Source organism: Schistocerca nitens, chromosome 4 (genome assembly GCF_023898315.1).
Source record: "Schistocerca nitens isolate TAMUIC-IGC-003100 chromosome 4, iqSchNite1.1, whole genome shotgun sequence".
In the NCBI taxonomy this organism is placed as follows: Eukaryota; Metazoa; Arthropoda; class Insecta; order Orthoptera; family Acrididae; genus Schistocerca; species Schistocerca nitens.
In genome coordinates, this window is record NC_064617.1 from 988111959 (window position 1) to 988125788 (window position 13830).

The following is a 13830-nucleotide window of genomic DNA, read 5'->3' on the forward strand; positions in this document are numbered from 1 at the left end:
AATGCGAGTCCAGTGTGTTAACCACTGCGCCACCTTGCTCGGTGCGAATATTTGGGTGTATTGGATTGAAAGGTTCTAAAAAGCTGTTTATGGTCTTACTATCTTGAGACCAAACAACGAAAAACCATAAAAAAAGGTTGGGCAGGCACGAGTAAGATTCGCTCTCTCAGGATTCCGCACAAACTTAATTATGTTGAAACGTCCCCTTTTAATAGGCTGTTTAGGTTTTTTTATTGGTAACGCCACCTCTGTCTAAAAATCACTGGCTGTGCTGTGTGCAGTCTGTGGCTGCTTTGCATTGTTGTAATACTCGCCATTGTAGTGTTAGGCAGCTGGCTGTGAACAGCGCGTAGCGTTGCGCAGTTGGAGGTGAGCCGCCAGCAGTGGTGGATGTGGGGAGAGAGATGGCGGAGTTTTGTAATTTGTCATGAACTGCTATATATATTATGACTATTAAGGTAAATACAGTGTTTGTTCCCTATTAATATCTTTCATTTGCTAACTATCCCTATCAGTAGTTAGTGCCTTCCATAGTTTGAATCTTTTATTTAGCTGGCAGTAGTGGCGCGTGCTGTATTGGAGTAGTGGGAGTAACCAAGATTTTTGTGAGGTAAGTGATTTGTGAAAAGTACAGGTTAATGTTAGTCAGGGCCATTCTCTTGTAGAGATTATTTAAAGTCAGATTGCGTTGCGCTAAAAATATTGTGTGTCAGAATAAGCACAGTCCTGTAAAATTGTTGAAAGGGGACGTTTCAATGTATGTAGGTTGCGAGGTGCCGGGGCTAGTAGTGTATTTATCACTAAATTCTACTAGAATCCACATGTGTAAATCATGCTCTAAGCCCCCCCTATTCTAACTCCGACTTTTGCTGTTGCACAAGGATAAAAAAAATACGCGAACTGACTCTAATCAACCCTGCTAGTGGAGTAGAAGAGAGTTTGGCACCTGCAATAATTTAATTTGATACATAAGTTAAATAAACAAAGGTTTCATTAGCATAGTGAGGAATGATAGGGTTGCTCTATCGATTAACAGAATGAAAGTTCTGTTCAAAATAACAATATGATTTATTAAGCTTAAACACAGAATAGTAAAAGAAACACAGGAAATTTATAAATCATCAAATTGGCTAAAATTGGAGATTCATACAAACACTATAAAGGTGAAGTTGTCCCTAACTTAGATCCTGAGGTTTAAGACGAAGTGGTATGTGGAGCCAATTCCTTTCCACTCAAATCTCAAGAGAGACACACAGCTAACCCAATAGTAATTGCTGTTACTCGAAACTGAACACAGTTAGAAAAGGATGAACAGGCGCGCTCTGCTGAGCTCTGATTATCACCTAGGAAAAATCCCTATCTGCCGGTGCTGCGGACGTACATTACCAACAGTCTTCTTATCTCCCAGAACACGATCTGGCGTACCGCAGGCGAGGGCTGGCTGCTTCGACGTCCTCGACCGAAAGGCGACTGCCGACTCTCCAGAGCACCCGTACAGGCCGAACACCGAACATTTCCGCCCCCACGACAGTGGCCGTGGTTACGTTCCAATCAGCAACTCGAAAACCGGCGGAAATTCCACTCCATTGCCGGAGCACTACCATTCCACCAATGGAGATTCTTGGCGCCAATTTCTGTGCTGATTTTGCAGAAAGTGCGGGAATTTTCCCGCCACAACTGCGTGGGTACACAAGTCATTCCCACGCCTCGCTGGTAGCCCGCCAGAAAGTGTTTTCGCAAAGTTTCTCTGAAGTAACGGAACCTCTAGCCCAGCCGCTACTTCACACCCCAGCGGGCGTGTCTCTTGACAATGTCGGCGTCTGAAAAGCATTCACTCGACTGCCTCACACACGTCGGCTTAACTCTCTCCAGTTCCACCGAGCCCGCCTGTCACCGGCCCACCCGGGTGACGAGAGACGCTGCGTGGGAAGTACGCGTGTTAAGGAAAAGCAACCCTCCACCGCATGCAACTAGAGAGGAGAATCGTAAGATAGAAATATGAGAGGGGGCTCATGCCACCTCTCATTGCCCCTACGCCATTTTAGATTGTAATTGGTGAGCGGTTGGCTCACTTAGGAGCAAGGTAGTGAGTCAATCGCCCAAGAACAATCTTACAAAGTGACTCCACATACCGCACTCTATAAAAAAGATCATTGCAACTGAAAAATGCAACTCATAGAGGGAGGATTATTTATGATGTAGCCAACTTCACCTTCTTAATATGGAACACTAACACTCACATCACACATCCATACCCAGGGAGCCCCTTCCAAACACCGATTCACGCAGACATTCACTCTCTAAATATGGCCCGGGCATCTGAGCCAAATATGGAGCAGTTTATTCTTTACAATCAGAGTTGGAGTGCTCCGCAATTAAATGCCCAAGATGTTACAACAATTTTAATCATTAAACTAACCTGACCTCACTCACACATGATAATATTTAAGTTAACAATCTCTTTGTGGGTTTTCAGAATCTAGTTACAACCTCCGATTCATTCTGTCTCCCTGCAGCAAGAATAACCTTTACAAAATGTTCCCTGAACTGATGGTCCATTCACAATGACAGTGGTGGTATCTGCTTCAGTTTATGGGGACTTCAGGCACACTGTTAGCATACACACAACAATAAACACAAAATACAAAAAAAACATGATGTGGAGAACAATACAGTAATCTGTAATAAGAATTACAGTGTAAAACACAAACGCATCCAAGGTATAACATACATTACAGAAACAACATAAGAGAAAGAAATTTAAGAAAAACAAAAAAAACAAGGTTCATGGGGCATCAAATTGTGCGTGCACATTGCACAAAGTTCACGACTGTGCTGAGAATGAGGCACTAAATCACATTGTTAGAAATATCCGTGGCACTTCACTGATTCCACTGTACTGACATCACATAAGGCTAAACGTCGGTTGTAGTAGCTACGTTGTGGCAACAGCAATAGGGAGTTCTGGAGTGTCTGCAGTACGCTGTTGAGATTGTAGTCAGACCCACGCACATGATCACGGCAGTACGGTAGGAATACACAGTGATAGGTTCTCCTCACGTCGATTAATTGTCTCTGAGATCTCCTTGTTGGGATACATCACTAGTCTAGGTCTCTTCTCTCGCTGGACAGAACTTTACGTTTCCCAATATTGCAGTTCGACGAGGGATGATGGCACGTGGAGTGACTCCACAAGTGTGTGAGGTCATCCATACAGGATCGAACTAGGAGCGACTATTGTTAAAAACTGCTCTCTAATAGAGAGGAGAAGTAAGACATGAGACCATACATTTGTTAGTGTGGCACGATACTGCTTTGTGTATGCAGATCGGCCAATGCTAGTGAGTTGTAAAAACCCAAACAGGTGAGTATAGAGCGTCCCTTTCTGTCCTGAGGCACATGAGGCGCAGGTTCTGACACGATATGTGATGTTCTTCGTGTACTCACGACAACGTGGTCTGCCGCAGGGAATCCCTCCAAGCGGCTGCCGCGTCCGGAGAGCTAGCAGGCTGTCGCGTGTCAGGGTCAACGGCCAGCCCCACTTTCGCTTGTGGCGGGGCGAGGGTCCCGTGTAATCCCTCAGGTAGGCAGCCGGGTGACTGTCAGCGTGTAGGACGGGACGCTCGCCCTCTAGCAGGTAGCCGAAGACCTCTTGTTTTTGCGCTGGCTGGCCTCTGCATTGCCACGTTCCTCGTCATCTGTACAATTCTTACAAAAGTCTTATGCCTAACTTTTTCCCATGACCTTCTATGTTATAATAAATTTACATAATGAAACATTGATGGTCTGTCATTTCAGACACTCTTATTTTACTTTTATAGTTATTAATCTATGGCAATCATTATAACATCTAATCTAGACATGGAAATAATTTATTTTGATATATGTGTAGAGACCGATCTCAGTATGTACATGGTGTGTGATAACTGATGCTTTGTAATGGATGAACAACTAAATGTGCGGGCCCGCACTAATATTACTATTAATTATATAGATCGACAGTAGACATGCTTCAAGAATTAACTACCATATCCCAACGATCTACATTCTACGTCTTTTAATTAAATTATGTTGTTATGCAGGTCTAAGTTTTACTGTGCTATAAAGAACATGCAACTACGCTACTTTCGCTCGCCCGTCGTCCCTCCATCTCGGGTCTGTGGTTTGGTGACCTGAAAAATAGCAACTCAACAGGCGCGCGCCACACTTGTGGTAGAAAACCCCCACAATATTAATCTAGTTATTGTTAAATCCTACAGTTTAACTTATCCTAGTATCGTACTTTCCCTTTTATTTATTTATTTATTTATTTTATTTTATTTATTTATTTATTTATTTATTTATTTATTTTTTTTTATTTACCTTATACAATACCCTTACATAGTTCCTGTTACGCTGAGATGTCTTGCTGCTCGCCGCTATTGACGACAGTGATGTGCGCGCCGTACGACATGACCTCCGAGTTTTCATTACGCCTCACTGAAACTCCAGAGACTGGGTTAGCCATGGCTATACACGACAATAAATTTATAGTTGCAACTTCCTTCTCTATGTGAAGCGGTTTTCGCGATCGAAGTACACCTTTCCAGAAGCAATGTAATATGACCAAGCCAGGACTGGTTCCTGTTGAGGATTCAGACACCCAACACACGCCAGCTACACAGTATGTCACGAATATCCAAGTACAATTCCTTGGTGATTCATCTGTGACAAAAACGAGCAGCACGCTAAATCCCCAACCAGCACATTAACATGGTAGGCTTTTATGCCCTCATTTCTCTCGTCTAGGGCACCATTAGAGTCAAATGCTCACAGGTTCACCCCGACTTGCAAGACAACGATACCGGCGCAGCTCTGCAAAAACTATACTGCCCATATTCACCCTCGAAATCGCGCAATATACCACAATCATGCAGTGCACTGACGCGTGCCTGCAAGCATTGGTATGAACGTCTCACGAACTGGTTGTGGCCGCTATGGAGCGTATCACGACCTCTCAGAACGCTTCTAAGAGCACGTTCTTGTATGCGCCCGTTTGTGCGACGTCTCGTCACTCATCCTTATCCCTTAACATGGACACCAGATAGGAAAGGACAAAAACATTGCTCATGAAAAGGTAGTGTCTCCTACTCCATTGACATTGGAGATCGCAAACATAAACAAAAAGAGGATAGCAGCAGTAAATTCTTATGCAAGACAACGCAGCGTGTTAATACTTTAGCAATCTTAATCTATTAATGTAACGATTATTGTTCCCCGAACAAAGGTTCATATCTTTGCCTATTCTACTATGTACATTTCTTACACTACTACTATTCTACGAACTCCTTTATGTGAGAGAAGTGGTGGAGTCCTATGGACTAGCGTCAATCCCTTCTCAGACTCCCCCTCCTCTGACGTGCATTAGGATTTGGAGGTCTAATTTCAATCTCCTGGTTCTCCTGTTGTCCTTGATTTCGCTCCCTCCAATTACGGTCGCTTTGCCGTTCGTCATTCCTCCTGTCCCAGATTGCTTGTCTGGATTGACCCTGTTCCCTGACGTTCTGGTTTCCGTGTCTCTGGTTTCCATAACCTTGAATAGCGTAACCTTGATCTCGGTAACCCTGGTTTCCTAACTGACCAGTGCGATTATGCGATCTGTTGTCGTCTTCCCTTGCTGGCCCGTGGTATTTGTTATTTTGCGCCTTCTTCCTGTCCTTTGCGTCTTGTTTATCGAAGACTACTTCGAGTTCACGCAGTAGACTCTTGAATGCATCTATGTCAGATCCACACTTCCCGACAAGTGTCTGTTGATACCTAACTGGCAATTTCGAAAAGCAAAATTTAATAATTTCTCCGTTGCTGTATGGACTATCTAAAAACTGATTCTTCTTGAGTAAGTCATCAAAAAATTTGGTTGCGCTCTTATGCCCGGACACTTCCAGTTCAGGACAAAATATTATTTCCTCTTTAATCCTGTCTTGCGTTTCCTTTGACCAGTAGGTCCGCAGGAATGCACCAACAAATTCCTGATAAGTCCGACACGTCGCTGCCACGCCCCGCATCTTTTCCGCGGCTTGGCCTTCGATGTGTCCACACATGAATTCTAATTTGGCCTGGGTTGGCCATGACGACGGTAATGAATTAGTAAATTGCATCACCCAGCTCTTCGGATGCATCGACCCTCCATTATCTTTGAACTTCTGGAATTTGAGTATCGACAGGAAGTGATTGTGATCAAAATTCTGTCCGATCCTCGCACTGGTGTTGTCAGACGTTTCCGATACTTGCACGTCTGCGGAGTGTCCTGATCTATCTTGCTGATAACTGTGATGTGCTACGTCTGTATCACAGTGGAAGTGGCATTCAGCATTCACTCTTCTAAGTGGGCTGCAATTATTGGGGCTATTACTCGCTGTTTCTGCGTGTGCATTGTTTGTTCCGCACGCTGTCACTGGGCTAGAGCACGGCGGGCTTTTCCTCGGAGACACAATCCTGTGTGCTCCATCATTGGTATCCGAACGCGCAGTGCTCGTGTGCCCATTTCGCTCTAGTTTTGCTATCCGACTCTCTACTTCTTTCATTCGTTTCGTGATGTTCGTAACCGCAATATTACCTTGAGTCTTTAAGGCCGCTAGGGATTTCGAGTGGACTTGTGTCGCACGTCGCAAGCGCCCTGCGAGTTTAAGAGTTACTCTTGCGATTTTCATTGCCCCTGTTGCTGCAGTTTTGGCTAGGCCTGCTACTTTTTGTGCTACCATTGACATTTGTTTTGCTTCTCCACATTCTTTCTTTATTGTTAATAATTCCCCACGAATTTCCCCTATATGCGAAATTATTGCCTCCGTGTCCTTCTTACGCTGTTCGTCAGCTTCTTCTTTCTCCTTCTTACGCTGTTCGTCAGCTTCTTCTTTCTCCTTCTTACGCTGTTCGTCAGCTTCTTCTTTCTCCTTCTTACGCTGTTCGTCAGCTTCTTCTTTCTCCTTCTTACGCTGTTCTTCAGCTTCTTCCTTCTCCTTCTTGCGTTGTTCGTCAGCTTCTTCTTTCATTGACCGTAGGAAGCTCAGTATTGGGTTAATGTCATCAATTTGATCCTCGTCACACATGGGTGATGTAACTCTGGACACCTGGGCGCTAGAGCTCTGACGTGGCCGAGCTGGCCCCTGTCTGCTCTCGATCGTTTGACTATAAGCTTCTGCTACTGTCTCGACCCGTGTTCCTGTCTCTGTTTCATCCTCTACCTCACTATCATAACCACGGCCGCGACGCTGCTCTAAGATCGCGTCCAAATCACCTTCCTCATCAATGAACCTGCCGTCCTGTCCTGCTAAAAATGTGCCCATCTCATCTCCGAACCTATCCCCGTCAGTAACCTGCCTCTTATCCATTATGCTATTCTCTTTTGTTTTAGTTTCGCTCGCTAATAGTCGTGCTTTACTTCTCGTTATCATTCATGAAAAACAAATTTATCTAGAATGCACAATTAAATTAATCTACTCCACATATTTTTACACATAGACATAAAATTTCAACAACGCCGTTCCAACGCTGTAACTACAAACACAATTTGATGTGGTACAGAAACCGCACCCAGATCCGACAAAGTGCGATGTGGTACGGACCCCACATCAACGAAACACAAAAAACAATGAACAAAAAAATATATACACTGAAAACAAAAACTGTAATCATGCGCCGCTACTTAAAACTAAACGCGGAACTACCAAAAAAAAACTTGGGTATTAATCATTAAAAAAAATAGAGAGAAAAAAAAATTGAATGTTCCTACTAAGAATCCTGTTTGTTTATCAGAGATTCACAGGAAAGATCCGAGGCCAAGGGTCGCCATATTATGCGAGGTGCCGGGGCTAGTAGTGTATTTATCACTAAATTCTACTAGAATCCACATGTGTAAATCATGCTCTAAGCCCCCCCCTATTCTAACTCCGACTTTTGCTGTTGCACAAGGATAAAAAAAATACGCGAACTGACTCTAATCAACCCTGCTAGTGGAGTAGAAGAGAGTTTGGCACCTGCAATAATTTAATTTGATACATAAGTTAAATAAACAAAGGTTTCATTAGCATAGTGAGGAATGATAGGGTTGCTCTATCGATTAACAGAATGAAAGTTCTGTTCAAAATAACAATATGATTTATTAAGCTTAAACACAGAATAGTAAAAGAAACACAGGAAATTTATAAATCATCAAATTGGCTAAAATTGGAGATTCATACAAACACTATAAAGGTGAAGTTGTCCCTAACTTAGATCCTGAGGTTTAAGACGAAGTGGTATGTGGAGCCAATTCCTTTCCACTCAAATCTCAAGAGAGACACACAGCTAACCCAATAGTAATTGCTGTTACTCGAAACTGAACACAGTTAGAAAAGGATGAACAGGCGCGCTCTGCTGAGCTCTGATTATCACCTAGGAAAAATCCCTATCTGCCGGTGCTGCGGACGTACATTACCAACAGTCTTCTTATCTCCCAGAACACGATCTGGCGTACCGCAGGCGAGGGCTGGCTGCTTCGACGTCCTCGACCGAAAGGCGACTGCCGACTCTCCAGAGCACCCGTACAGGCCGAACACCGAACATTTCCGCCCCCACGACAGTGGCCGTGGTTACGTTCCAATCAGCAACTCGAAAACCGGCGGAAATTCCACTCCATTGCCGGAGCACTACCATTCCACCAATGGAGATTCTTGGCGCCAATTTCTGTGCTGATTTTGCAGAAAGTGCGGGAATTTTCCCGCCACAACTGCGTGGGTACACAAGTCATTCCCACGCCTCGCTGGTAGCCCGCCAGAAAGTGTTTTCGCAAAGTTTCTCTGAAGTAACGGAACCTCTAGCCCAGCCGCTACTTCACACCCCAGCGGGCGTGTCTCTTGACAATGTCGGCGTCTGAAAAGCATTCACTCGACTGCCTCACACACGTCGGCTTAACTCTCTCCAGTTCCACCGAGCCCGCCTGTCACCGGCCCACCCGGGTGACGAGAGACGCTGCGTGGGAAGTACGCGTGTTAAGGAAAAGCAACCCTCCATCGCATGCAACTAGAGAGGAGAATCGTAAGATAGAAATATGAGAGGGGGCTCATGCCACCTCTCAAGGTAACAACAGTAATACGCGACTGCTACGGTCGCAGGTTCGAATCCTACCTCGGGCATGGATGCATGGATGTGTGTGATGTCCTTAGGTTAGTTAGGTTTAAGTAGTTCTAAGTTCTAGGGGACTGATGACCACAGATGTTAAGTCCCATAGTGCTCAGAGCCATTTGAACCATTTTGAACAACAGTATTACCGTGCGACTGCCGCTGGTCTTTCTATTGGACACCATTTCGGCGACTTTCATGTCTCTAATTTAACCCTGTTATCCTCCCACGAGAAGGGGGTCTACAGTTTAACATGGAAGCCGTACTCCGTGTTGTTTCTGGCGACTAGTCAACATAGTTCAAAGGTGAAGGCTACGTTAAAGCGACATTCGACCTCGCGACGTATCGGTTTCCTGGCACGCTCTTTACCACTGGACCACCAGTCGCAACATGTCTGTGGATATTTCACCTATGGGACGGTTATGACGAATGATTTTGCGAGTATCAAAATATGTGACAGATATGGCTGTATCTTGTGACTGTATTCACTTAAAAGCTTAAAACATTTTCACCAAGAGACCGTAGTCCTTAGTATTTCAGCTTGGTACCTCTACGTGTTCTTGAGAGAAAGGGATGTTAAGGGGCTCCGGAACGCCCTATACTTGCAATGTTAAAATAACGCTTATAAATTACATCTTTCCTCACAAAGTATTTGAGGTAGGAAGTTGAACTTTTTACAGATTATTTATTGGAATATGGGCTACAACTTAACACAGGGATTTTACAAAGTTTAGTTCAGTTATTAAAGATGATTTTTTTTCAATTGTAATGAAAATTCACAACATTTTTTTGCAATTTTTTATTTATATATTCAAAAATATACAGCTTTTTGGAAAAAGGCTGTGTTAAATTATGCAGAAGGTACTGTGTAACATTTACTGAAAGTTTGAAACAAATATGTTTGGAAGATCCTTAGAAAACATGTAATTAGTATGAGAAAATAAAAGTTTTGGGAATCGAGCGACAAAGATTGGATTAACTTTTTAGTGCATTCCAGGTCCATAGGATGGATTATCTTCATCCTGTGCAAACTCCTCCTCCAGCTTCCTCTTGTTCCTCCTCCTGTTTACTCTTGCTTGTATTTCTAGACTCTTTACAGCCCTGTCTGCAGCCCGAAGGCGTTCCTTGTCTAAAGCAAGCATCGCTCGTACCATGTTAGAACCTATCTTCATTCCCATATTTCTAAATACCTTTGGTTTTCCAACATTTCTCCTTTTCTTAAAAGCCTTCAGAGGATTTCTAATAACTTTACTTTTACTCATTATTATACTTCAACAAAACAGAGACTCAAGAAACAGAATTAATTACGAATATTTTCGAGATAACGACAGAGTAAATAAACATGAAACAATCGACAATCACACCAGCGATATATATTGAACCATCACAGGTTAGCCACAACACATACTTTATCTCACGTCACTAAAATGTACCTGATGAACACGGACGTTAATAATAACACCATTTGACATCAGTTTAACAGCGCCACAGTGGGTCACGCCCATGTAGAACACATTTCAAAAAGAATTTAAAAATAGTTGTAGTCTTCGGAATTGAATAAATTATATATCTATTAAAAGGCAATAGTCTGCAGATTCAGAAAACGCAGAAAAGTAAAAATTGAACTTTTCATGATTTTGAGCCTTTCCGGAGCCCCTTAACAGACGGACGGACAAACAGATGGACAACAAATGGCAAAGTAAATATTTTTTATGACATATAATTTCAAATTAAAAATTTTCCGTGCTTCTTGCCAAATTTTATGAGTATGGAGCGACAGGAAATATCCTGTAGATTTTGACGAGAGAATCTGCATGTATCGAAACTGTGATGTAAATGGCTGTATCTATGGATTCCACTGACTTGGAACCTTCAAGTTTTCACACCGCCAAGAGGCCCTAGACCTTATCAAATGGCTCTGAGCACTATGGGACTTAAGATCTGAGTTCATAAGTCCCCTACACTTAGAACTACTTAAACCTAACTAACCTAAGGACATCACACACAGCCATGCCCGAGGCAGGATTCGAACCTGCGACCGTAGCAGCAGCGCGGTTCCGGACTGAAGCGCCTAGAACCGCTCGGCCACAACGGACGGCTCGACCTTATCAAGTGACATAAATTTCAACGTGTCACCTCCCAACATCTCTAAGGAAAAGGGGTCTTAACAGTCGGACAGACGGAGAGACTGACGGACAGTCAATAATACGATAATGCAGTGCCTGCACTGCATCGTCTTTCTTAATAATACGGGCACTGCAATATGGTAGGTATCCGCCGGTACCAGGTACGCAACTTTCAATTGAAATGTCACCTTCTGTACGGGAATCACATAAAGTGTGTACGAGTGTAGGTTGTGACGCAGGGACGACGACATTTGGACCTGTCCGTGAGTCGCGCTCGGGTAGTCGAATGGTAAGGCGAGCACTCGCGATAAGCGGCAAATACAGGTTAGAGTCCCGGTCTGGTACAAACTGTCATTATCGCCATTCCCTTGCGTACAGGTGATGGTTGTTCGTATTCCTAACTGCGAATACCTTTTATGTATGACAGACAACAAAGGGTCTCTATCAGGGTTCCATTTTTTTTCCGACTGAGGTACGGAATCCTACAAAGATTGCGGATTTCAGGTAACAAAGGACTCTCCACTGCACCTCCATCTGTTTTCACATGAAACTCTCATAGAATAAATCGTACGTGGAATTCAACGCAGTTCGAAATATGTTAGTGAACTCGGCGAAAAGTGCGACCCTCATCTAAGATTACAGCCCTTGTATGGTCTGTAAAGCATGATCTTGGTTTGTGCAGGGCGGTTGTCTACTGTTTCCTTTAAAGTTGTGGCATGTCATATGTTCGTGAGACCGTCAGGACCGTGGAAGACCGATGAATAGGACACAAGCGTCACGCAAAAAACAGACGAGCATATCAGCAGTTGCAGAGCATTGCCTTGTTACCGGTCATCCTATGGAATATAACAACATAGAGATTGTGGGGTGCACTTCCGGCTACTGAGATAGTGTTATTAAAGAAGCAATTGATAGTGACTTTATAAATAGAAACGGAGGTGTTTGCTTAAATTCTGCTTGGAATCCTGCCATCTCGCTAGTCGAACAACACGGGGGCAGAGTTAATTCTGTCAGTTCACCCGTTAGTAATTAATACACGCTATCGTCAATTTCCGATGTTCATCATTATTGGTTATGTGGAGGCGCTAGTCGTCTACGATGTGTTTGCGTATGTTGTCTTTGTGAAAATTCAGTATTACGGTTCTCGGTCGGCATAGCCAAACATACCGACGGTTTAAATTCCTTGCACAGCGTTCTCTGGTTGCATTTGTGCCTTGAAATTGACGGGGTGTCGAAATATCGGCTGTTGTGGAAGACATCACTCGGCTGCAGCCCCGTAAGTGGTTTGAATATGACGTTACCGCTGACAGCCGAAATGTCGGAACGAAAGGTGACGGAATAAGTGTATACTTAAATGTTTCATGGTCCTTCCCAATAAGAAAACAGTTAAACCGATGAGGTGACTATTCAATCATGTGTCAAGACTGTCAGATCGAGGTAGGAGTGAGAGGGCGAAATGTTCCGAGTCGGTTGTGCTGGTCAGCCTCAGTGAGATTTTTACACGATCACCCGCCCTCATCTAGGCACTGGTCGTCTAGATAAGCATTTCTACCTCATACATTACGCAAACGGGTTTGATATGAGAAAAAGCACGTCGACATTCTACGAAGGCGGAGAATACCGTTCCAAATAGATTTCAAGACCCACACAGCCTCAATAGCCAACCTCTTTAACAAAACAGGCACAAAAGGACATTCATGCGAAAAAATCGGACAAGTGGGAATAGGACTTGCGCTCTGAGGTTACCGTGCCATCTTAATTATGCATAATAAAGGGCCCTCTGAAAAATTAATGCCTCCCAATTTTTTTATGAAAACTCTTAAAGCTTTTTAAATAAAACAACTTTGTTAACATTCTACATCTTTATTATTCGTGTCTACATATTTTTTTGTCTCAACACAGTCACTTTGGTGATGAACACATTTCTCCCAAGGAGACAATAGTTTGTTGACGTCGTTACAGTACGATGTTTGACTTTGTTGACGGACCCAGAACCTCACCTCTGCTTCCATCGCCCTTGAAGGCGTTCTTTAAGCTTTGGAAACAGATGAGAATCGGATGAAGCTAAGTAGGGACTGTATGAAGGATGGCACCAATGTTTTGTGCATTACCAGCACGATTAACCCAACGTCGCACATTATAGTGACTTTTTTGTGTATATATGAGTGGTAGATTCATTATAGCGTCAATGTGGTGTGTTTTACATGTATGTGTATCGTGTGTGTGTACGAGTCACTGAACAATAGGTGTGAGTACACTTTTTCTGTTAACAACACATCGTAAGGTCACATGAGGCTACGTACAGCTTATTCTCTACAATTTCATTCCATCGGCATGTAATTTTAGCTTTGGTATTGTTAAGGCTTTCGATATTCAAGCGCACGATAAATAAATCAGTTTGGAGTGTCTGCATAGACGTAATGTAAATTGCAAACAGATCGGTGTGCAGCACCTTTATCTTTTACTTTCAGAAATATCTCGGGGTTGTAATTGAATGAATGTCTTTTAGCATAAATAATAATTTATACTTTTGTAGTTTCGCGTCGAGAAACACTTTCTGATTGGTACG